We start from the raw sequence: 25618 nt of genomic DNA, 5'->3' as shown, positions 1-25618 counted from the left end.
CACGAGGGTGAAATAAAAGCACTCCCATCGGTACATGTTGAAGGGTGATGCCAGACATATGGTGTTCATTGCCATGCATCCATTGTTTTCCAGATTGATACTTTACGGCTTGACTGTGTGGATTTCTCCTTTGCAAACACGTTGATTGCTGCTTTGCTTGTTACAGTCTTGATCCCTACATCTGTGAAGGTAATTTATTTTATGATATTTGGAGCCCTGTTTTCATGTGTAATTGCATTTTGAAGCCCCTTTCTGGATATAACAGAGCATGTGGTCTCTGTGTATTGGTTCTGTCTCATTTAGATGTGGCGATACTTTAGCGGACTATGACGCTTTTGTGAAGTAGTGGTCTCTCATTTGGCGAGAAACCAGCGAATTTGTCATCCTGTGACGCGCTTTGAAGTTTCACCATTTAAAGGTAAATTTGTGGGTGCCCTGTTGGGACCCGTGTGAGTGTGGCATAACCTCTATGCCATGTTCTTTTTCTACATTTTGTAGTACTTCCTTTCCCTCTTTTTGGAACTCATTAGTTTTTCCTTTTACTCTTACAGGCTCGGAGGTTCTTTCCTTCCTTTGCCTGTATAGAAGTTTGAATCTACCCTTTCAGCACGGTGTTGAAGAGATTAGTGGATGCTTTTTTTAAAAAAAATTCCCCTGAAGAATGTTCGCCCGAACTGGGCAGTGAAGAACAGAAACATGTTGGGATGGTTGTTGTTTTAGAGACACATTGAGATTTTTTTTGTGTTATGTTATGGGATATCTTTTGTGTCATGCAAATAAGTGAACTTTGTATTTCATGTTTTAGTAACTGTTTTTTAGTGTTTAGTACACTGTGTTAGGTGAGGGTAGTGTTTTATGTTTAAATTCAGTTCGAATTATTTGAATAAAAATTTGTTATACACTTTTTTTAATCAATCATAGCAGACGGTCCATTTTGTCAGGACTAGTGATGCCGGAAAACCTTATAGAGTTCCTGTGTAAAGGGGGTTGGATGTAAGTAAAACAAGACGTGTTATCTTACTCTTTATTGTATTATACATATTGATATCCCTGTCAGTAGAGTAGGATGTTATTATAGGGACTGTTTATACCTATTTGAACATAGTGCAGTGGTGTAGAACACATAAATGCCAACATTATGTGACCAAAAATCTGTAGGAATCTTAAAGTTTCAAAAATAGTAACTAGCATAATGATGATATCCCAGGAAATGATGTCACATGAACTTTGGCCTTCAGTCACCACAGAAAATGACCTGAAGTGACATATGGCCTTGAAGAGATCCCAGGAAAAGACTGCCTGGTGTGGCCTATCCAAAAATCCTCTGACCCATCATTAGAAAGAAATGTACCCAATAAGTGAGCTGTGAGCAGTGTGACCAGATTCTTCCTCATTAACGCATGAGCTGTGAGCAGTGTGGCCAGATTCTTCCTCATTAACGCATGAGCTGTGAGCAGTGTGACCAGATTCTTCCTCATTAACGCATGAGCTGTGAGCAGTGTGGCCAGCTTCTTCCTCATTAACGCATGAGCTGTGAGCAGTGTGGCCAGCTTCTTCCTCATTAACGCATGAGCTGTGAGCAGTGTGGCCAGCTTCTTCCTCATTAACGCATGAGCGGTGAGCAGTGTGGCCAGCTTCTTCCTCATTAACGCATGAGCTGTGAGCAGTGTGACCAGATTCTTCCTCATTAACGCATGAGCTGTGAGCAGTGACCAGCATCTTCCTCATTAACGCATGAGCTGTGAGCAGTGTGGCCAGCTTCTTCCTCATTAACGCATGAGCTGTGAGCAGTGTGGCCAGCTTCTTCCTCATTAACGCATGAGCTGTGAGCAGTGTGGCCAGCTTCTTCCTCATTAACGCATGAGCTGTGAGCAGTGTGGCCAGCTTCTTCCTCATTAACGCATGAGCGGTGAGCAGTGTGGCCAGCTTCTTCCTCATTAACGCATGAGCGGTGAGCAGTGTGGCCAGCTTCTTCCTCATTAACGCATGAGCTGTGAGCAGTGTGACCAGCTTCTTCCTCATTAACGCATGAGCTGTGAGCAGTGACCAGCATCTTCCTCATTAACGCATGAGCTGTGAGCAGTGTGGCCATCTTCCTCATTAACACATGAGCTGTGAGCAGTGTGGCCAGCTTCTTCCTCATTAACACATATTTTCCTCTTCAAACATACCCGCTGATAATCACGAGATGGCCAGCCAGCAGGGAGCTGAAACACAAAATGCTCACTGAAAAGCTACAAATGCTTCTATTTGAACACGTGCCTGCTGTGGAGGATCCTGTGTGAAAAGACATCAAGGTGATAACACTTCTGTATACCCCAAGGGAAGTGACGACAGCAAGGACACCCACAAATGCAGCTTGTGAGGCAAGCCCCAGAACAAATGTAATATATGAGAAAAATATATTGCTGTGTTATACAACTGCTGACTAGCAACATGCAGCAGTTTCTGGGGGCCTCCCTCAGGCTCATGACCACTTTCAACTAAAAGGTTGAAAGGCCCTGACGCCTTTCATGCCCTTGACAAATCAAATATTTCATATATCAGGATGCTGATCATGCTGTGCCAGGCCTCAGGCAGCCAGGCCAAAACATTTTTTTTTAATGGTAGGGTTGGCAAGTATGATAACATATGACCCGCGGGCCAGATGCAGCCCTTCTGGATATTGTTGTGGCCCCCACCCAGGTCCTCTGCATTGTACAATAAAGTGCATCCTGGTGTAAACTCAGCCTTTATCTCCCCTCCTCTTGTTTCTCTTTTTCTCGCGCTCTCTCACAAACCTCCTTGTCATATGAGGTGTGAAGTCTCTGAGGTCCAGTTTTTGTCTGCAGTTTTTATTTAAAAACACGAGTTCGGGCCCATAATACACATAACTGACCACTCCCCGAACTACCCCTCATCCCGTGGACAGTGCGAAACACTGCATGATGTGCTGAACGAGTGCTACGCCCTTGCTCTGGTGGTGTCCTGTGGAAGCATGTCCTCCTGTGTACAGTGCAGTGTGCAGCTCGCTGTGTGCACTGCGGCAGCGTGCCACTCCCCCTTTGCAGTGAGTGATGTCACAGCTCTTGGCCTGTTTGGGCTATACACATGTCCCTGTGTTTTGCAGTAAATGAAGTAACAGCTCTGGGTGCAGTGCAGGGGCGTTGCTAGGGGGGGGGGGCTATAGCCCCTGGTCTTTTGGTTGTAGCCCCGGATAGAATCTCAGGGGCTACAGACAAAAGACTAGCTAGCCCCCAGTCCCAACAGTTCCGACATCAGCGTAGCCCCGGGTCTTTTCCAGACCTAGCCTGCAGTGTATTGTGGGAGCACACACCTCTGTCACTCTCTTTTGCAATGAGTGAGCTATGGGCCCTGGTAAACTGTGCGAGTGTCCCCTTTCTGTTGTAATACATGGAGCCGTGGCTCTCTGGTGTATGTGTAACGAGGTGACATGCAATGCATCCCTTGTGGTGTGCAGTGAATGATGTCACAGCAGCAGCAGCTCGTCCTGTGTGCACCACCGCGGCAGCGTGCCACCCTCGCCTTTGCAGTGTGTGATGTCACTGCTCCTTGCCTGGAGCATTGGGAGTCTCCCCCTCCCCTCCCTCCTGTGCTGTCCCAGCCCCTGGTGCTGATGCTGCTACCTCCTCCTCCCTTGGCCCCGGTGCATTGTGGGAGTATCCCGCCCCTCCGCTCTCTCTGGCTCGCTGCTCTCCTCCTCTGCCGTAGCCGGAGCGCTGGGGCCCGGGACCGGTGCAGGGAGAGCCCACCTGCGGGTGACATGATGTTGGGGGGGCATGCATCTGCAGGGAGAGGAGGAGCCGCACCCAAGAGCCGGCGCTGACCCGCCCCCCGCACTGCGGAGGAGCCATGCCCCGCCGGCGTCTCGGGGGCAGCCGCAGCGACAAAGGTAAGGCACCGGGCGTGGGGGTGGGGAAACCGGGGAGGCCCCTGTAGTCACCCCCCAGACCTCCGCAGTGACCCAAACTGGGGAACCCGCATCCTGAACCGCCGCAGAGCGCCCGGGAGACTACATCTCCCAGCGCGCCGCGACTCGGGGCTGCGCCCGCATGCAGCGTGCGGGGCGCGCGGAGCCCGCCGGGAAGTGAGGTCTTCTGCGGCTCTGCAGCTGTCAGGGAGGAGCGGCGCACGCCGGGAGTTGTAGTGTTGGGAGTGCGCCGGTCAGCGGAGCCCGGGGATTGGCTGATCGATCGCCGCAGAGCAGGCCGGGATTTGGAGGCGCCACCACGCGGCGGTAGAATAGCCGGGCTCCGGGAGCCTGACGGGGGTTGTAGTTCCGGGACTGCGGCGTCCTGCGGAGGCAAGATGGCGTCACGTGAATGAGGGTTAAGTGGGGAAAGAAAAGGCAGGGGAAGGCGTGTGGCGGTCCCTGCGGGGCTGCAGCGTTCACGGGCGCGCCCCGGGGCCTTGAGTGTGCATAAGTACACAGACAGGAAGTAAGACTGGGGGCCGAGCCAGGCTGTGGCGGCGGGCTCAGTCACCCCCCGTCCTGCATCTTCGTTGCAGGAGCCCCGCTGCTGCCTCGGGAGGAAAAGCAACACTAAACGCTCAGCCAGGAGCGATATTTCTCGTGCAATACTGTTCTTTGTGTTAGTGTTGTCTTTTCCATTTTAAACGTATAACCACAAACCCCCACCATGCTAGGAAACGACAGAGCTAGGTGACTTCCTCGGGCATGAAACTGGGAGCATTGAGGGCTCTGCTGGCGAGGCCTGGGCGGGCACGGCGTGAGAAAGTCACCCCACACAACACACGGCTCCCCAGGCGAGAGCTGTGTGTTGTGTAGCGTGGCAGTCAGGGGTGGACTGCCCTTTGCAGTCTAGGCCGAGCCTGCGAGTGTCTGTCAGATTATTGACGGCCAAATCTCGGTTTCAGCAAATGGAAATGTTCCCAGGTTATAGTCGCACCAATTAGCATAGCCTCACCCTGGCCCCGCACTGCAACCTGAAACATGGGCCTCTGCATACATGCCAACATTATGCATTCCATTTGGGAGAGGTTAGGCCAGTCCTGGTTTTAACTGCATTCTCCAGCTTGGAGTCCAGGTCTTGGAATTCCCTATCATAAACCCAGCACTACAAGCCTGAGAATGCAAAGTTAAAACCAGGACTGGACTAGTGTCTCGAATTGTATGGATAATATTGTCATGCATGTCACAGGTGGTCTCATCTATTGTATGTGCGTGAACCTTCCATAACAAAGCCATACATGCCAGACCAACATTATTCCATTCGGCAGTCACTAACCCACTTTTACATTTTCATGTAAAACTGAACTATTGCCTCGTGAATGGATTGGGGAAGGGGGAATGTTGGGGTGTATCCAATGTGCTGTCAGTCATTGGATGTGAGTCTCAGTCCTTGGTATGGAACACAGCATTTGCTATCGGGCGTTGGGTGTGGTTCTTGCTTTTTGGCAAACCTTTGGTGATTTTTGACGCCCTGTTGACTTTATTGCAATTCCCACTCTCATCACGAAATCTGAACTCATTCCTGTGGAATCTGGGAGTTTGAGTTCAATGGCTCTGATTAAAATAACTCTCTGCTATGTTTCCATGTTGTCCAATAATTGTATTTATTTTTGGTCTCGTTTGCCGTTACATATAGATATATATTTTGCGACTTGTAGTTTTGCGTTTGCCCTGATAAAACCAGGCTTACAGCTCCCAGAATGCAAAGGAAAAAACCAGGGCTGAATGACACTGGAGCATGTTGGCATGTATTCCGGTGCACGGTATCAGCTCTCAGCCACCAGAGAGCTCACACTGCCCAAGGTGAGGCGTGACTAGCGTGTCCAGTGACAGTTAGGGGCCCCATGTCAGATGTGAGTGGCTGGCCTGAGTCGGAGTAACTCGTCCAAACCTGCTTTTCCTCGTTGCATTCTGGTGACTGTAGTTTTCCACTTGCCCTTCTGAGTAAAGAACCACAAGTACCAATATGCATTGTAAAGACGAAAACAGCACGGAGCGACTTACTGACACCTGATCCAGGATAATATATTCGCCCCCCTACCCCTTCTGGGAGTCAGCGAGCCCTGACAGCGTGCACGCTGGCAAATATGTCAGTTCCGCCCGGGCAAGGCTCACTAGGGGCCTGATTCAGAGGTCCGTGTAAAAATCGAAATGTGTTGCTCCAAGCCGGAACAACACTTTTCTTAACTGCACCATATACTGACTGGGAAAGAATGTGCTGCAGGGACATGAAAGCCTCGGCTTCTGCATGCGCCTGATTAGTGGCTTGACAACATCCCTGGCAACCATGAGGAATGCCGGGCAGCCACATGGCGGGGATACTCCTCCCAGCAGCACTGTTTTACCATGTCAATAAAAGGAGTTCTAATATGACACCTCTGAGGTTCCCTTAAACTCCACTGCACGCTTTCCCCCGTTATAAACCTAGCATTTCTTCGACTGCAGCACCACTTTTCTAGTTTAATGAAAGTTTAAGAAAACGTTCTCAATTTAAAAAAGTGGCAGTCTTGAAAGAAATGCTTGTAAGGCCACCAGAGCACGTGTTCCCCCAGCAGCGCGTGATTTTAGCAGCTTTTGCTGCTCGGGAGCAGACATCTGCCCTCCAATATTTCCACCCACCTCAGAATGATGGTGCTGGAAACCAGAGGGGAGAATGTCGGCTTTCCACGCGCACTTTACCACACGCTCAGAATCAGGCCCTCAGTGTGGATGAATGCATGTTCTGCGTTATAGTTGCCTTGGATTAAGGACTTGTGCATTCGGGTGTTGTAGGTTTCAGAGGCACATGCCTTCGGCACATGTGTCCTCCTTTCCCCTGTTCAAAACCCGACTCAAAGCCTGTCTCCTCTCTGACTGATCTGTTGGTTTGATGTTTACGTTGGGCACCCTCTGTACAGTCTTGTTTTGTGTATGCATAGCGCTTAGGCGTTAAGCGCTATAGAAATCAAAGACAAATAGAAATGGCTGGTCCGCCAGTGACAGTCGAGAGACCATGGTGTGCACTAGCCCCGATTGCCCTTCTTCAGTGCCCCTGAAGAGGCCTGCATTTTCCTAGTAATTTACTGCTATAATCTCGTATTGGGTCTTTTAATTATAAGCGCTTCAAAGGCAGCACTTCTGTGTAAAATATTTCTTTTATAGTAAAGAAACAAAGATGAATTACTAACTCTTAAGCATGTAAATGTACAAAAGCCCGCCCCGCAACCCTCATGCTAGTGTTATTTTATTGTATTTGGTTATTTATATAGCGCTCGTTCCCCATTTGTATGGCCTCAGTGCGCTTTATAATACAGAGAAAGCAGAGAGAATTTTGCACATGCGCTGAAACATGTTTATCGTGGGCAGGTGAACAGGCCTAGTGCCCGGAGAAGAAAGTCTTTTCACACTAAGGTCAAAAAAGGAAGGGTTTGGGGGGTGTAGACAGGGGGTATCAAACGTCCCCCAGAAGTGGGCAGATGCATGTTGAGGATCATTAAGGGGAAGCTTCATCAGATCGCTCAGGGGCAACGTGCTTATCTTGGAAGCATGGCAATGCACAGGTTCGAATCGAAGAAAAAAATCACTCCTACTTCCGGGTCCGTGGGATTTGATTATGCGTAAAACATAACCCTTAAAAGATGCACGTTTAGGGCAGCAATGTCTGCATTTTATGAGGAATTTAAGTCGGCTCATTCATACGTTTTCCCATGTTAGATGTGAGTAGCAAAGCCTGTGTGTTCTTCTTTGCTCTCTGTTCCTTCAGTCTCTCATTTTATAATTCAAAATCAAAACTACACGAACCGGAATGCAAAGATACACCAGCCTAAGTCTCTCCAAGGCAGGTTGGGGTAGCTCGCCTGGTTCCTATTGCGATCATTACACGTGTTCCCCTCCATGTTCCCCTGCATGTTCCCCCGCATGTCCCCTACATGTTCCTGATCAAACAGTTGGAGGATAAACATTTTCTTTAGGCGAAGTCTAGGCTTGGATATTATTCGCTCCTTGACAGATGCCAGCTCTAAGTGTGCCCCTTTGCGGTGCCAGCCTGAGATTGGCCCCACTTGGAGGTCTCCCCAAAGAAGACTGTCCAGAGAGAAGGCAGGGCAGTGCCAACCTGCCAAGGGTGACCGAAGTGGGCGCGGGTGCGTGGGAGCGATGTCCTCTGCTTTTATTTTTTCAGTTTTACTGTTCCTATACTTTATTGTGTTTTTTATGTGTTTCGTTTTAAAATAAAAGTGTAGGAAGAGGTTCAAACTTGCACTGCACTTGAGGGGGCGTGGCGATGGGGTTTGTGGGGAGCAGGGGCAGGCCCGCAGGCAGCCTAATTCCACTACTCCTTTTTCCCACACTTGTGCCAATGCCAACCAGTGCCTGGTACCATCATATAATGCAGCTCTTCACACCGAAGTAGGCACCTGCACATCCTATGGGTGCACAGCCCTGGCCTGAACCCTCCAGCTCTGTAGGTGGTTAGGACTACCACACCCATCATCAGTCACCATTGACTATGCTTGTCTGGGGTGCAGGGAGTTGTAGTCCAAGACCTCTATGGGGGGGGGGGCGCGCAAAGGCCGGAGACCTCCGATGCAAAGGGTGCTTGCTATACATTTCGTCAACCTCGCGGTGTAAGCATGTTGTTGCAAAAAGATAAATTTACTTGAAAAAACAAAGGCATTAATTGCAAACAACCGAACTTGTTAATCAATGGAACTTCTTCGGAAGCTGAGGAGGGTAAAGCACCGGGTAAAGTACAGCATCCCAAGCCCAGCGATGGCACCCCCCCACCCCCCGGTGCAGAGCGCCCCGCTGCTCCTGGGCTAGGTTGGCGCTAGAAGCAATAGAAGCCTTTGCACTTTTGAAGTGATCACCCGGTCTGGTTATATTTATGGCCGTCCAATATTGTGCAAATAGCGGACATTCAATTAAGAATTATGCATCCATTCCATACCATGCAGACATGGCACGGAAATAACGACTGCTACTATAGCGCCTCGAAGCTGAATGAGTATGGCACGCAGCACTACATAATAACACAATTTTATCCCATTCATGTTTCTTTCGGTGAAGATGTGTTATCGGGGTGCTTGTGGGATTTGTGCGGGGCTGCCCTACGGTGTGTTAGATTCGTGCTTATCTGAAACTACCCAGTAAATACTCCCCCTGATTTCAGCAGCGGGAGAGCTCGTTCCCTCTCCTGCAAGCTTCGGAAGGACGGTGGCGGGCACGTGCCCGCCATTTCAATGCTAGGACGGGACTAACATGTTTCTTTTCTGGCAAAAAGTGGACACTTTATGTGTTGATAAAGGGTCTGCCTGTCTACTGCGTGTGGCAGCCTGCACGCAGAATGACTGGCCGCCAGCGTGCCCGGGCCCCAAGGGGCAGATTCGAAATGTGACCCTTCCCAGCATCGAGACGGCAGGTCAAATTGCAGTGACAGCTGTGCACGGTCGCTCAGATTACGCAGTCTTTGCTCTCACTTCGGGGGGGGGGGGGGTGCGGAGGGGGTATATGCCTTCCTAACAGCTCTTGCCACTGTACGGCACCAGACCTCTAAGGCCCTCTTCCCCATAATAACAACATTAGGGTTTTAGTAGCGCTTCATGCCGCATTCCCCCGGCTTCTAAGCACTGTCATTGTGATCCTATATCCACATGGGAAGGATGCTGTATACAGGCTGGGCCACACCACAAGGGGGCGCTTGACATGCTTTCGCCGGTCCCCCCCGAACATTCCTAGCACACTTTCTGAACACCCCTTTCCCCGCCCCAGGTCACCCCTCCTATTCCAATTCTCAGACATCATTTACTCACTCGTCCGCCCTTTCGTCACCCACTCGTCCGCCCTTTCGTCACCCACTCGTCCGCCCTTTCGTCACCCACTCTATGACCCTCATTTCCTCAATCCCTTCTTACCCCTCCTCTACGTTACCCCACCACTCTTCCCTTTAATCGGCCCAGCCCACAGCACCCGTTATGGCCCCCCAGCCACACTTACATATTACAATGTCAACATGACCTGCAACTGTTTTGCTTAAAGTGCACACTCAGCTTTTTAAACAAACCATCCATAAGAATGTTCCATCAAACTCTGAGTCATTATTTCAAGTTGTCCAATCATAATATCAGGTTCTTAGCTAGTGTTCATGGCAGACCCCTCCCTCATATGAGTACTCCAATAAGTGTTACTATGACCCAAGTTAACAGAAATGTAACATAATGTAATTGGTCCTGTATGGCACACCTCTGAAATTTGTGGTGCCATTTGGTTTTGCCAAAATCAAGCGGGCTGGTAGTAAGGGAAAGCCAGGCAGTGAACATGTGGCTGAGAAGTACCCAGGTGCTGGCATGGCTGTGGTTCTATGTGGTGTGTGGCATTGACACTTGGGTATGGCTTCTGCCAGAAGGAAAGCTGAAGACCTTGTAGGTGGCAGTGCTGGGGCACTGGGCAGAGCACAGCATGTGATAGAGCCAAGGATGTAGCGCAAAGGGGCTTTCAGCCACCCCCCCCAAGGTTCCTTTGGTTGAGGGGGGTTTGCAGGCATGTGGTTTCAAGGTGCAAGTAGAGTGACAGGGGGAGGTTTTCTGTGGAGTTCTCTTAGAAGGTTAAGGTTATTCTGCGTCACTATAGTTCAGGCTGCGTAGTTACCCATGCAGAGTTCTTGTTACTGGTCTGGGTTCCATTTTACGAGGATTGCGGGTGTTGGTGATGAGGAAAATAATCGGGGAGACTGACCTGGATTACGATCTCCAAGGTGTTCTTGATTTAAGTGTTGTGCACAGGTGTGTTGCGCATGTCCGTGAGGCTGACCCGACTGGGTCAGGCTCTACTTCGTCCTGTTTGTGAAGGCTGATCAGAGGCGCCACCCAGGGTTGGCCAAGGGGAGCCTCATCAGGCCACCCCCTATGAAAAATGTCTGGGGGCGCCACTGGCTCTGATCGGTCTGTGTCCAGATTTGCGATGGCTACTATGTTGTTAAATAGCCAGTAAAAACACTCCCAACAAAAAATAAAAAAACAGACACGTAGGACCTTGCGCCCCTGCTTTCCCCCTCACAGCTCCATGGATATGTTTGGGCCAGTAGTGCACGTAGTACCACAGGAAGAAAGTACCACTATTACTGCATAATTGTAAGAGGTGAACAGGTATCTTTTAATGTGGAGGAATAACTAGGTGTGCAAAGGAATCATTCTTACAAACACATTTCCGTTTTTCAGTTAAAGCATATTTACTACTCGCTTATAAAATACTCCCATTGGGAATTGGACTCACATTTTTACTCCCTAAAAATAATTTTACTCCCAAATTTAAAAAATAGGGAGTAAAATACTCCCACTTCAAAATCGTATCTGGAGCAATAGGTAGAGGTTCCACATTGTGACTGGTCCACCCAGCGGGGGGCTGGGGGGGGGGGGGGGTGCCAGGCTACTTTGTTACCCTCTAGTGAACTGATAGGTTTTGAGAGTTTTTCTGAAGACTGGTTGATGGCCATTTGTGGGGGGTTGCCAGGAAATGGGGGGGGGGGATCTTGCAGGTACTTAATGTATCAACTTCTGAAAGATGAAGGGCTGAGTCGACTCTGGCATAATTCAAATGTGTGCCTTGAGCTTTCACACAGATGTCAGAGGTGAAGGCTTAATTAGTCTGAAATCATGGTGCCGGTTATCCTTGGTTTAAAAACTTCTTCCCATGGCACTGCTGCACTGCAATCACTACACTGGCTCCTGCTAAACACTGAAGGGTCATCTTTCACACTTTAGCCCTGACTGGTTCACATGGAATACTGAGCTCCTCCCTGGAAGGAAAAATTACTCCGCGTCATTCGAGCATACACATTGCTAAGGTTACACTTTGGGCGTAAATTGGTCAGCTAGGCATGGAAAAATAATGTTGCCAAATATTGAAATGACAAAAAAGGCGGGTGAGGTGAATGAGGGCAGAGGGAGTAAGAGGGCGGGAAGGGTAAGGTGTAGGCTGAGGTGTAGCTTGCCTTTGTTGTACCTAACCTATTCTGTGCTGCACTGAAGCCCATTTTCTCTGTTTCGGATAGAGAGAGAGGTACTTTCCATATCCCTGCCTGTGCAGCAAGGTCTGTAGTTGTGCGTCAGTGTGGGCATCAGCAATCGACTCGAGCGAGCACATAAGTGCATCTCACCCCCCTGTGCAGCAAGGTCTGTAGTTGTGCGTCAGTGTGGGCATCAGCAATCGACTCGAGCGAGCGCATAACTGCATGTGACCCGCCTGTGCAGCACGGTCTGTAGTTGTGCGTCAGTGTGGGCAGCAGCAATCCACTCGAGCAAGCACATAACTGCATGTCACCCGCCGGTGCAGCACGGTCTGTAGTTGTGCGTCAGTGGGGGAAGCAGCAATCGACTCGTGCGAGCGCATAACTGCATGTCACCCGCCTGTGCAGCACGGTCTGTAGTTGTGCGTCAGTGGGGGAAGCAGCAATCGACTCGCGTGAGCACAAACTACATGTCACTGAGACACATTTTCTCTGTTTTGGATAGAGTGGGAGGTACTTGCAATAATCCTGCCTGTGCAGCAAGGTCTGTAGTTGTGTGTTAGTGTGGACAGCGGCAATCGAAGTTGTGTGTTAGTGTGGACAGCGGCAATCGACTCGAGTGAGTCCTAACTATGTTAGTGAGACACATTTCGCCAGTCCCTTTTTAGCCCTGGAAATATCCAAACAGTCTGGAGGATTGGCTAAAGGGGCGAGGACTAGCCCACGGCTGCTTCTGTACACATTACATAATATTATGCAGAAAGAAAGCTCTAGCGTTCCCATAAGGGCTCGGGTGTTCAAGACCTTGCTTTCAGCACTCTCCCTTCAGTATTCTTAGCCAGCAATTGTAGTTTTAGTTTCAGACTAGAAAGCCAGGTCTATAAATACCAGAATGCAATGAGATGATAGCTGGTTTAGCATCGCACACCGACAAGCGCTGATTTGAGCGGTTTTTGACCTTCCCACTGGTTTATACACAAAACAGTCGCCTGCTCTTAGTCATTGTTTGATGGAGGCATGCAGCTTGTTGTTATGCATGCTGTGCAAACAAGCAAGAATTAATGGGAAGGCATTGTTCCAAGTTCAACCACCTAATAGTATGCACTCAGCAAGAGGCCACAGACTTAACTGAAACAGACATCCCTCCTGGCTCATCCTCAAATGATATATAGTAAATTAAAGATGGTGTTTAGCAGAATAGACATCACTCCCAGATAATCTTCAAATTACATGCAGTCGAAGACAGTCAGTTTAACAGAAGAGGCGCAAAGTACAGAGGGGAAAGAGGGCAATTGCCTCCTTAGTTCTTCAGCAATGGGGGTAAGAACCTCAATTTGCCCCCATAGAAATGTTTTCAGTTTTCAGTTTCTGGCTCTGCACCCTAAATGAGTGTCAGTGTGGCTGGAACGGAAACAGTATTGGCTTTAAAGTCACATAGTGACTCCAGGAGTCTGTCCTCCGATGCTGATGACACGCACATTATTGCCAGTCTTAATCTTGTTCATCAGGATACTGTGTCTCAGCGGAGGGGTTGCCTGGAGGCGGTGGATGGTTGGATGGGCGACAAATGGCTCAAGCTGAACAGGGACAAGACTGAGGTAATGGTTGTCGGCCCTCCATCTGCAACTGCCTAATGGTCGTCGGCTTTGTGCCATCGGCCCTTTGCCTGCCCCTGTCTCTGCGATCAAGGACTTTGGTGTGAAACTACTTTCATCTCTGCCTTCTGCGCCCCAAGTGAGTGCAGTGTGCCAGTCTGGCCAGATTTGGCGGAAAGTAATATGTTTTCTTCCTTTGCCTCTACGGCTCCAGTGGCGGCTATGCAGGTGTCACAACCCTCGCCCAAAACCCCCTCTGGCAAACCCATTGGCTAGGTGGAGTCAGGACTCGGGCCTCTAGAGCCTGGCATCCTCTTCGAAAGCCCTCATGGGGCCAGTGCTGGCGCCTATGGCGCCAGGCTCATACACCATGAAAAACATGTGCTTGGGAACTACTTTTTTGTATTGTCAGCCAACATGGAGGCATCCACATAGCTTGGTTCCTAAGAACCAAGCTATGCGGTCTAGTGTTTTGAGTGTGGTAGCCTAGAGACTACTTTACCTGGACTATTTTGTTGGGGCTATTTAAACCACACCCGAGCAAGACAACACGCTTCACGTTACTTTGCAGCTTGCAACGTGGCGCTCACCGTGTCCAGCTATTCCCTCGAACCTCGGAGAAGCAGAACCTGCAAGGAGACAAAAGGAACATCATTAGCAGCAGCATCTTACCTGCAGTCTTCATCTTTAAACACTCGCAGCTACTGAGAACAGCTTCCTCGAATCTGCACGCCTCCCGGACAGAACGACCTGAAAGAGGTAGATAGAGGCAACATTAAAGAAAGCAGTAGAGGCATTTACAAATTACGAACTGCTCAAAAGGCTTACCTAGCTGGTCGCCTCTCGGCTGGCACCACTCCGGACATTCCACTCGCGCTGAAGAACACCGCGACCTACAAGGAAGGAAAACACAGGTTAGCAAAGGCAAGACTTTGCAGCGCTGCGCATAGCGCTTACTTACCGCATCACAGCGCTCTTAATGCGCCATCATTTACCAGCGGGGCTCAACCAAGCCAGTTCGCCGCGCTGAAGCTCCGCATACCTAAGGGAGAAAAAAGACATTTTTAAACAAAGAAAGGCATGCAGGATAGCAACAAAACTAAAGAACAGCAATAAGACCTACCTGAACAATATCAAACGGGCCGGCGTCAGTGAAGTAACTGGACCGCACTCGCCCATGAAAGACAAGGTGCCCCTGCAAAGAAGGCAGGATGGAGAGCACGCCTAATTCTACCACAAGGTGAGGAGAGGGCGCCAGAGGGACTGAAATCATACGGGGGTGGAGGGAGGATACTTACCCCAGTCGGTCAGTCTTGAACACAGTCCTCCTGTATTTTCAGGCACAACCTTCCCCGCAGACCACATCAGGGCAAAGCTGAGAAGCATACCAGCGAGTAACCCAGCTGGGTGGCATCCCTGTGGATACCAGGTGAGCGTAACAGAAGGTGGTCAAGGACCTGGGTGTGAAACTATCTTCATCTCTGTCTTCTGTGCCCCAAGTGAGTGCAGCGTGCCAGTCTGGCCACGTTCAGTGGAAGATCTATATATATCCTATAGTATATCCCGTGATAAAACTCAAAGGAAGGGGCCCCAAAACCACCAAGCCTTAGTTGGGGGGGGGGGTCTGAAAAAATGAAACACAGGTGAAATAAAACTGGTGGATTTGAATTTAAGAAGCACTTAGTCCTTTTGTTCTTTTTGGTGCAGTTTCTATGGCATGGTGAGCTGGGCGTTTGGAAAGCAGTAGTGTGCCCAGCATGTGGCAACCCCCATGCGCACATGGCACCCACCTTAATGGTCATCTGTGCCCGTGGCCTCGGCATCAGTTCAGAAGAAAGAGCCAAGGGGATGCACAAACCACTGTTTGGCTGCTGGTTAAAGGAGCATCTTGCCAGAGAGGGGAGGGCAGGGCCTTAATTAGGGGAGGGGGCAAAGGAGCAAATGGGAGTAGGGGGCAAATGCCTTCATTTGTCACCTCCTGGGACGCCTTTGCATTTAGGTTATGTCGTGGCCTGCCAAATCGAGCTGTGCTCTTAGGGGGGCGTGGTCTGGCAGGTTGTCGGCACTACATTTATGAGGCAGCACTTGCCTCAGCTGAATGCCGCCGGTTAGGTCACATCTCCGGAAGAGCCCCGGCTTGGCTTGATTTTGTTAAAGGACCGTGGCCTAACAATCGCCATTCAAATCGATTAAGTGTTGCCACCGAATTGTGGCACCGACCCCCTGCCAGGCACCCCTTTGCCTCAATCATCCCCCTCGTGGATGGTGGATGATCCCTGCATTTGTAATGAAAGGGGTGCCCTGCAGGGGGTTAGTGCCCAAATGAAAAGGCACGCAAGGCTTTTTCCTAAAGCCTGTAGCTCTCGCGTAGATCTGAGAGCGTCAGGCTTTATGTTATGTGAATTTGTAGAGCGTAGCATCCGCCCAAAGGCTTTGTGGCGTTAACAGCAGGCAAGTGGGAGCAAGCAAAAAAAAATGAGCCAGAAAAGACAGAACAAAGCGGATTTCAGAAACCACCTAAATGACCGGTGGTTCTCCATAGTCTGGAGAAGCATCGGGAGAAAGTTTCACAATCTAGCAGCTGCAATAGAGAACGCTCGACCACCAATCGGAGAATTTTTCACACAAGCAATAGGAACCAAACAGGCCTCAGCAGAGCGAAGGGCCCGTGCAGGAACATAGGGGTGGAATTTAGCCTGTAGATCTTCCGTCCCGTACGTACGATAAAACGCACGAGGGATCAGGCACAAAGATTTGAAAGGAATGCGCTTATCCACAGGAAGCCAGTGCAACTGACGAAGTACCGGGGTAACATGAGAGCGGCCAGACGTCCAAGTGGCTACACTAGCAGCAGAATTCTGCAGCACCTGAAGACGCCGGATCAGATGAGAAGGTTATGTCGGGTAAAGAGATTTGAAATAGTCCAAGGACAAAACAACAGAGGCGACCACTGGCGCCCTAAAAGGCTTAGAAAAAAAGCCTTGGCTTCTAGTGGGCTGGGGTAGCAGGGGACATTCAGGAGCCCCGGCACGGCTCCAGTCTCTGTCTCCAACACAATTGTCAGAGCCGGCTGGGGTTCTGCCACGGCAGCCCCAGCTCACTTAAAGCCCTGTCGTGACCTCTTGTCCGCTTTCCCTTTCCTCTCCCTACCCACTAGTTCCTTTTGTTACCCCTTCTCCTACTTTCATTCTTTTCCTCACACCTCCCAACTTTTCCCTTCCACTGTGCCTCGGCTCATCTAGTGCCTGGAGGCGCGCATGGTTGCTGAGAAGGCGCGCATCTGTTGCCTGAATGCGGCGCGGATGGAAGGCCTGAACGCTGCCCAGATGAAGGCATCCCAGGGCTGCCACTGGGGTGTCTTTCATGCACGTGCACGTGCACCTGCGCCCCTAACAGCAGGGCCTTTATTTATTGAATGTGTCTATGAGCCTGCCGATAATATGAACTGTGCAGCCTCGCTCGCAGAAAACACAGAAGGGGGCCGGGTGACCACAAAAAGGTGCAAACCTGTGGGCTGCGGCGCGGTATAAATAAATACATGAACAGCTGGAGGATGACTAGGTGCCCAAGCTAACAAAGGACACTGTTTAGTGCACACACTCCTGGGGGCTGCAGGCAAATGTTCCTATCCGCAGTGTTTAGGAGGCATGTGTATGTGTTGGGATTTGAGCACGCCGTTTATCCTTAAGTGGCGAGAAGCCACCGCCTTGCCATTGTGCAATCTGGAGGCACCCCTGCTTGAGACGGAGCTAACGCAGTGGAGTGCCTGTGCAGCCCACCCTCCCTGCTCTCGTTGCACAACGTGTGACAGAATGCAACGCGGTCTGATATAGCACGCGGCTTCCATGTTTGTTGGCCTCACTGCTCGTGGCTCTGTAAGAAAAGTGTGGGGGGCGGCTGCTAGTGGGATCGAAGGAGAGGCAGAGGCGAAATCTGTGGTGTTGATGGGTGCAGGTCGGAAGTACCCGAGAGCTGAGTGACCGTCTGGTGGTGACACTTGGGAGGGCGTTATCAGAAGGAACGAGCCCAAGCTCTGATAGACGACAGCGCTTTGGGTCTGCTTAGCTACGCGGGTCTAGGAGTGGCGTACCGCTAAAGAGGAGAGCTTAGTCGTGGCTCAGTTAGTGTTGATGTGCTAGCGGCTAGGACTGTGGCAACCGAGTGCCGCGGATTTGTGTGTGTAGTGTAAGGTGGAAGAAGAGCATGTGGGAATAACGTTGTGTGTCGCAGCCAGAAACTGACGGAGGCACACGCAGCACCATCCAAACATAGATGCTCGACCGTCCGACTTGTCCTGCCACCCTGACCGCCTCTCGGTGGTAACCCAGCATGCCTTGTGCTGCCCTAAAGAAGTAATGGAGGTTTCACTTGGGCCTGAGCAGGGGGCATTGCAGGGGGGCATATGGGAGTTGCTACCTTTTAGAATACAACTACTACGCAGCAACTACACTTTTTCATACCCTGTCGCACACTTCGCTCCATTTCAGACCTGGAGGAAGATTCCAAAGCTGGGGGTATGAATATATTATAGAGTAGAACATTATTTGGTGAGAAGGGTTTCTAAGCGCTGCCCCTTCAAGCTGAGCGTCCTCTCCAGAACTGAAGTACCAACCCTGACACTTTCCAGAGTGAAGAAAACCGGTTTTTAATGTATTTCATCGCTAGAAATTCTGCTTTTTGCCGTTCCCGTTCCCTTTCTGGGCACTGCTGATTTTATACAAAGAAATCTGTTTTCCCTTCCTGTGAAGTGTTTTATTATATCTGAGGAAAATCTAAAAATGTTTTTTTTTATTTCTAAAGGCACCAAAAAAGATACGTTCAGCGCCTTCTTCCATCCAATTCCGCAATTCCTAGATAGTGTTGTTGTACGCAACACAATTACTCTGGAGGCGAGGAGAACCCCAGAACCCTCCTTTTTTTTATCCTCCAAAAGGAGAATTTCTTTGAAAATAATAATGTAGCTAGTGAAATGACACTTCTGAATTCTTTTTACTTCCTATTTACATGAATTAGTGACTGAGAAAGTATCGATTTTCCGTTGTTTGTGATCGCCAATAGCACCCTGGGCGGGGGCGCTAGTCATCGGGGAGCTTGGTACGCAGCCTGTATTCTCGGGTTTAAGCAGGTGCTGCGAGCTCCTCCAGTGCTGCCGACCCTCAACCTGTGCTTCCTTTGTTCACCTCCCCACCCCCCCCCCCGCTCCCTCTTGTCAACTTTAGCACTCGTGAGTAAGCACACATGGGTGCTAAAGGCTAAAATAAATTATTAAAAAAAGAAAAACGTACTTGCCACTTCTGTAATAGAAAGTCCACTTTCGCTGTTGATGACCGTTTTGGCCTCTTCATGAGTCATCCATCTAGAGATCTGCTCTATTTACTTAATGGAATGAAACCATTTTGGATCAGTTACATTTTTCTGGTTTGCATTTGATCTGTATTCAGACTTCAGCTGTGGTTTTCAGCATTCGAGTGAGTGTGCGGGGAAGGGGAGAGTTCGTAATCTGGCCTTTTTTCTTTCACTTTCTGTTCCAGGGTGAGCTCACCTAACCTCTGGTAATCCCAGCACCTGAAGAGAGAACCACTGATATAGTTTACAAAGAAGTACTCACATCGTTTTTTTTGTAGGTTGCAGATGCCAAATAAGTATTTTTCATTTTTTTTATCTGCCTCATTGTCTGTTTGTAATTCCAACACAAAAACATTTCTGGACCCACATCAATGGAACAGCTATCTTTGTTTTGGAGCATATATGCCCTGACTAACATTGCTTATTTCGTTAAGACATCAACCTGTAAATTATATTTCGTACAGTTTCAACAAAAAACTCATGTGTGTTTTAAAAACAATTGTACCAAATGACAGAATCCACAGGAACGAAGCCGCGGGCAACAGCTAGTACCTAATAAAAAAGCAAACCAGTCTTATAATTAATTTCTACCTCTGTTGGAAATTCATTAAGCGCTGAATATTTCTGTAGCTGCTGCGGCAAGCCCCTCTTTTGGAAGCTTTACACGTGCTAATATAATGCATTTAATTTCCTGGGAGTGTAAATGGCCCTGAGGCCAGGGCCGTGCAGCTGTAAGATTGTCACGTGAAAGCCCTGACTTTCTGTGCATCTAGAAAACTTTCTTGTAGGTAGGGTTTTGCGTGTGGCCATGGGGCCAAGCTGTCCCAAATGCCCCCGTTGCATATTGGATTGGATGAGTGTATTGGAGGGTGACATCAGACAGCTGATGATTTTGGCTAGAAAAGGGAGTCATCTCGCCTAGCCCACCAAAGGAGGGCCACTTGAAAGCTTTGTGGGCCACCAAATGAGGGCCACTTGAAAGCTCTGTGGTCCATCAAATGAGGGCCACTTGAAAGCTTTGTGGCCCACCAAATTAGGGCCACTTGAAAGCTGTGCAGCCCACCAAATGAGGGCCACTTGAAAGCTCTGTGGTCCACCAAATGAGGGCCACTTGAAAGCTTTGTGGCCCACAAAATGAGAGCCACTTGAAAGCTTTGCAGCCACCAAATGAGGGTCACTTGGGAGCTTTGTGCCCCACCAAATGGGGGCCACTTTAGAGCTTTGTAGCCCATCAAATGAGGGCCCCTTGAGGTGTTTGTAACCCATCAAATGAGGGCCCCTTGAGCACTTTGTGGCCCCCAAATGAGTGCCACTTGAGGGATGTGTAGCCCACCAGGTGCGCTCTGTGCCTGGACTGTTTTTCGCCCTGATGCGCCCACAGAAGCCCCGGGATATGGGAATACGAGCGCCCACAGAAATCACGAGTGTCCCCGCTGGTGCCTGGTTGAGAATGTCTGCCGAGCCCCCTTCATTCATGTTCAGAGTTGGGGTTCGGGCCCTAGGTACTGGAGGTAATTCCAGCGGTGGGCGGGGCGGAGGGGGGGGTTCCACCGACACTATGGAATGGTGTCCAGATGCAGGTGACCGACAGTCCCACCTGTTTCTGTACCCGCGTGCAGCAGCACCCCCTGCTGGCGATTCTACTCCTTGAATCAATGAGAAGGTGGCCTCGGTGGAACTGCACCAAAGGGGCAGTTTACAGGCTTTATCCGAGTCGGACTCGGATTGGGACAAAATCGGGGCCCAGGCACCGAAATACAGGTGACCCACATTCCTAATCCTGAGTTTTCGGGACAAACTGGAGAGTCCCTGGGGAAGCAATTTTGGAAGTGAAATAATGTATCAAAACGGCCACTGCTGAAGTGTTCCTTTGTGATGCAACCCTGTTCAGGTGGGTCTTTGGACACACAGCTCTGTGGGTGGCTCTTTGTACACACAGCTCTGTTGGGATAGCTTGTTAGATACACAGCTCTGTGGAGACAGCTCTTTGGACACACAGCTATGTGGGGACAGCTCCTGGGAGACACACCTCTGTGGGGATGGCTACTTAGATGCACAGCTCTGTGGGGACAGCCCTTTGGGCACATGGCTCTGTGGGGACAGCTCTTTGGACACATGGCTCTATGGGGACAGCTCCTTGGAGACACAGCTCTGTGGGTATGGCTAGTTAGATAGACAGCTCTGTGGGGACAGCTCTTGGGCCACACAGCTGTTTTGGCATATCTTGTTAGATACCCAGCTATGTGGGGACAGCCTTTTGGGCAAGCAGCTCTGTGGGTGGCTCTTTGGAGACAGCTCTGTTGGGATAGCTTGTTAGATACACAGCTCTGTGGAGACAGTTCCTTGGACACACAGCTATGTGGGGACAGCTCCTGGGAGACACACCTCTGTGGGGATGGCTACTTAGATGCACAGCTCTGTGGGGACAGCCCTTTGGGCACATGGCTCTGTGGGGACAGCTCTTTGGACACATGGCTCTATGGGGACAGCTCCTTGGAGACACAGCTCTGTGGGTATGGCTAGTTAGATAGACAGCTCTGTGGGGACAGCTCTTGGGCCACACAGCTGTTTTGGCATATCTTGTTAGATACCCAGCTATGTGGGGACAGCCTTTTGGGCAAGCAGCTCTGTGGGTGGCTCTTTGGAGACAGCTCTGTTGGGATAGCTTGTTAGATACAGAGCTCTTTGGATACACAGCTCTGTCAGGACAGCTCCTTGGAGACACAACTCTATGGGGATGGCTTGTTAGATACACAGCTCTGTGGGGACAGCTCTTTGGACACACAGCTCTGTGGGGACAGCTCTTTGGACACACAGCTCTGTGGGGACAGCTCTTTGGACACACAGCTCTGTGGGGACAGCTCTTTGGACACACAGCTCTGTGGGTGGCTCTTCGGACACACAGCTCTGTTCGGATAGCTTGTTAGTGACACAGCTCTGTGGAGACAGCTCTCCTGACACAGCTCTGTGGGTGTCTCTTTGGACACACAGCTCTGTTGGGCTAGCTTGTTAGATACACATCTCTGTGTAGACATCTCTTTGGACACACAGCTCTATGGGTGGGTCTTTGTGCACACAGCTCTGTTGGGATAGCTTGTTAGATTCACAGCTCTGTGGGTGGTGCTTTGGACGCACAGCTCTGTTGGGATAGCTTGTTAGATACACAGCTCCTTGGACACCTAGCTCTGTGACGATGGCTAGTTTGATACACAGCTCTGTGGGGACAGCTCTTTGAACACACAGCTCTGATGGGATAGTTTGTTAGAGACACAGCTCTGTGTGGATGGCTCTTTGGACACACAGCTCTGCCGGAGCAGCTCCCTGGGGACACAGCTATGTCTCGACAGCTCATTGGAGACACAGCTTTGTGGGGATGGCTAGTTAGATAAACAGCTCTGTTGGGATAGGATGTTAGACCCACAGCTGTGTGGGCGGCTCTCTGGACACACAGCTCTGTTGGGATACCTTGTTGGATGCACAGCTCTTTGGACACGGCTAGTTAGATCCACGGCTCTGTGGGGACAGCTCTTTGGACACACAGCTCTGGTGAGATAGCTTGTTAGATGCACATCTCTTTGGACACACAGATCTGTGGGGATGGCTAGTTAGATACACAGCTCTGTGGAGACAGTTCCTTGGACACACAGCTATTTGGGGACAGCTCCTGGGAGACACACCTCTGTGGGGATGGCTAGTTAGATACACAGCTCTGTGGGGACAGCCCTTTTGGCACACAGCTCTGTGGGTGGCTCTTTGGACACACGGCTCTGTGGGCACAGCTCTTTGGACACATGGCTCTGTGGGGACAGCTCCTTGGAGACACATCTCTGTGGGGATGGCTAGTTAGATAGACAGCTCTGTGGGGACAGCTCTTGGGCCACACATCTGTTTTGGGATATCTTGTTAGATACCCAGCTATGTGGGGACAGCCCTTTTGGCACACAGCTCTGTGGGTGGCTCTTTGGACACACATCTCTGTTGGGATAGCTTGTTAGATACACAGCTATGTGGGGACAGCCCTTTTGGCACACAGCTCTGTGGGTGGCTCTTTGGACACACATCTCTGTTGGGATAGCTTGTTAGATACACAGCTATGTGGGGACAGCCCTTTTGGCACACAGCTCTGTGGGTGGCTCTTTGGACACACATCTCTGTTGGGATAGCTTGTTAGATACACAGCTATGTGGGGACAGCTCTTTGGGCACACAGCTCTGTGGGTGGCTCTTTGGAGACAGCTCTGTCGGGATAGCTTGTTAGATACAGAGCTCTTTGGGGACACAGCTCTGTCGGGACAGCTCCTTGGAGACACAACTCTATGGGGATGGCTTGTTAGATACACAGCTCTGTGGGGACAGCTCTTTGGACACACAGCTCTGTGGGTGGCTCTTTGGACATACAGCTCTGTCGGGACAGCTCCTTGGAGACACATATCTATGGGGATAGCTTGTTAGATACACAGCTCTGTGGGGATAGCTCTTTGGCCACACAGCTCTGTGGGCGGCTCTTTGGACACACAGCTCTGTTCGGATAGCTTGTTGGATACACAGCTCTGTGGAGACAGCTCTTTGGACACACAGATCTGTGGGTGGCTCTTTGGACACACAGCTCTGTTGGGCTAGCTTGTTAGATACACAGCTCTGTGGAGACAGCTCTTTGGACACACAGCTCTGCGGGCGGCTCTTTGGACACACAGCTCTGTTCGGATAGCTTGTTAGATACACAGCTCTGTGGACACACAGATCTGTGGGTGGCTCTTTTGACACACAGCTCTGTGGGTGGCTCTTTGGACACACAGCTCTGTTGGGATACCTTGTTAGATACACAGCTCTGTGGAGACAGCTCTTTGGACACACAGCTCTATGGGTGGCTCTTTGGACACACAGCTCTGTTGGGATACCTTGTTAGATACACAGCTCTGTGGGCGGCTCTTTGGACACACAGCTCTGTAGGTGGCTCTTTGGACACACAGCTCTGTTGGGATACCTTGTTAGATACACAGCTCTGTGGGTGGCTCTTTGGGGACACAGCTCTGTGGGTGGCTCTTTGGACACAGGTCTGTGGGTGGCTCTTTGGACACACATCTCTGTTGGGATACCTTGTTAGATACAGAGCTCTGTGGGCGGCTCTTTGGACACACAGCTCTGTTGGGATACCTTGTTAGATACACAGCTATGTGGGCGGCTCTTTGGACACACAGCTCTGTAGGTGGCTCTTTGGACAGTGCGCAACAGGTCAGTACGACCCTGGGCTTCATGCACAGGTACAGTCATTGTCAGAGGCGGTCCAAATTTACAGGAAACCTTGTGAACATATGCAGAAATATTTGACATACTTCTGTGGAGTCTGAAATTCCAGAGTTACTGCCGGAAGTGTCCAAATATGTTAACATATGCCGAGGATTTCTAAAGTCCTCGGAGAGTTGTGAGAATCTGCTCTATGAAGAAGTGGCCTCTTTCTGCAGAAACTCCTGCTCGGCGCCCGGGACTGGTCATTGGTCTGAAGTTCCTGCTCGGCGCCCGGGACTGGTCATCGGTCAGAAGCTTCTGCTCGGTGCCTGGGACTGGTCATCGGTCAGAAGCTTCTGCTCGGCGCTCGGGGCTGGTCATCGGTCAGAAGCGGGGCTGGTCATCGGTCAGAAGTATCTGCTTGGCGCCCGGGACTGGTCATCGGTTAGAAGCTCCTGCTCAGCAGCCCGGGGCTGGTCATCGGTCAAAAGCTCCTGCTCGGCAGCCCAGGGCCAGTCATCGGTCAGGAGCTCCTGCTCGGCAGCCCGGGGCCAGACATCGGTCAGGAGCTCCTGGTCGGCAGCCCGGGCCTGGTCATTGGTCAGAAGTTCCTGCTTGGCAGCCCGGTGCTGGTTTTCAATTAGAAGCTCCTGCCCGGGACTAGCCATCGATCAGAAGCTCCTGCTCGGCAACCCGGGACTAGTCATCGGTCAGAAGCTCCTGCTCAGCAGCCCGGGGCTGGTCATCGGTTAGAAGCTCCTGCTCGGCAGCCCGGGACTAGTCATGGGTCAGAAGCTCCTGCTCGGCAACCCGGGACTAGTCATCGGTCAGAAGCTCCTACTCTGCAGCCCGGGGCTGGTCATCGGTCAGAAGCTCCTGCTCGGCAGCCCGGGGCTGGTCATCGGTCAGAAGCTCCTGCTCGGCGCCCGGCACTGTTCATCGGTCAGAAACTTCTGCTCGGCAGCTCGTGGCTGGTCATTGGTCATAAGCTCCTGCTAGGCGCTGGGACTGGTAATCGGTCAGAAGCCCCTGCTCGGCAGCCCGGGCTGGTCATCGGTCAGAAGCTCCTGCTCGGCTGCCCGGGACTAGTCATCGGTGTGAACCCGGCACTGGCTGGCGCTCCTTGACATTTTTGAGTCCAGTATTTCACGCAGCCATTTGCACAGGAAGTCGAGAGCGGAGTGGTTGACTTCCTTCCTGCAGTGCCCAGTGCCGCCAACCCATGCATCCAAGCACTTGGAGGCGAGAGGCCTTTCCCGGGGTTCCACTGAGCGGCGACGCTGTGCCAGGTGGTTGCAGCCGGCGCGAGCTGGGCCTCGCATGTTCTCGTGGTGTAGACTTTGGGATAGCCGTGCCAGGTGGTGACAGCCAGCGCGAGCTGGGCCGCGCATGCGCCAGGGCCTGGCTCTCAAGTATAGACTTTGGCATAGCCATGCCAGGTGGTGGCAGTCAGCGTGAGCTAGGCCGCGCATGCCCCAGGGCCTGGCTCTCATGGTAT

At 50.8% G+C, this 25618-nt stretch overlaps 1 protein-coding gene across 2 annotated transcripts in view; it reads left to right on the top strand.

Annotated features, from left to right (window-relative positions):
- Window positions 1–3632: 3632 nt before the first annotated feature.
- TTBK1 (tau tubulin kinase 1) overlaps window positions 3633–25618 on the top strand; it is a 1457642-nt gene continuing 1435656 nt past the window's right edge. For both annotated transcript variants that reach the window (XM_069608875.1, XM_069608874.1), the window contains exon 1: window positions 3633–3892. The gene's annotated coding sequence lies outside the window, so the exon portion shown is untranslated. The remainder of the gene's footprint in view (window positions 3893–25618) is intronic.

Source organism: Ambystoma mexicanum, chromosome 4q (genome assembly GCF_040938575.1).
Source record: "Ambystoma mexicanum isolate Mex_15411 chromosome 4q, UKY_AmexF1_1, whole genome shotgun sequence".
In the NCBI taxonomy this organism is placed as follows: domain Eukaryota; kingdom Metazoa; phylum Chordata; class Amphibia; order Caudata; family Ambystomatidae; genus Ambystoma; species Ambystoma mexicanum.
Note: the sequence above shows the minus strand (reverse complement) of the source record. Positions and strands in the feature narration are given on the sequence as shown.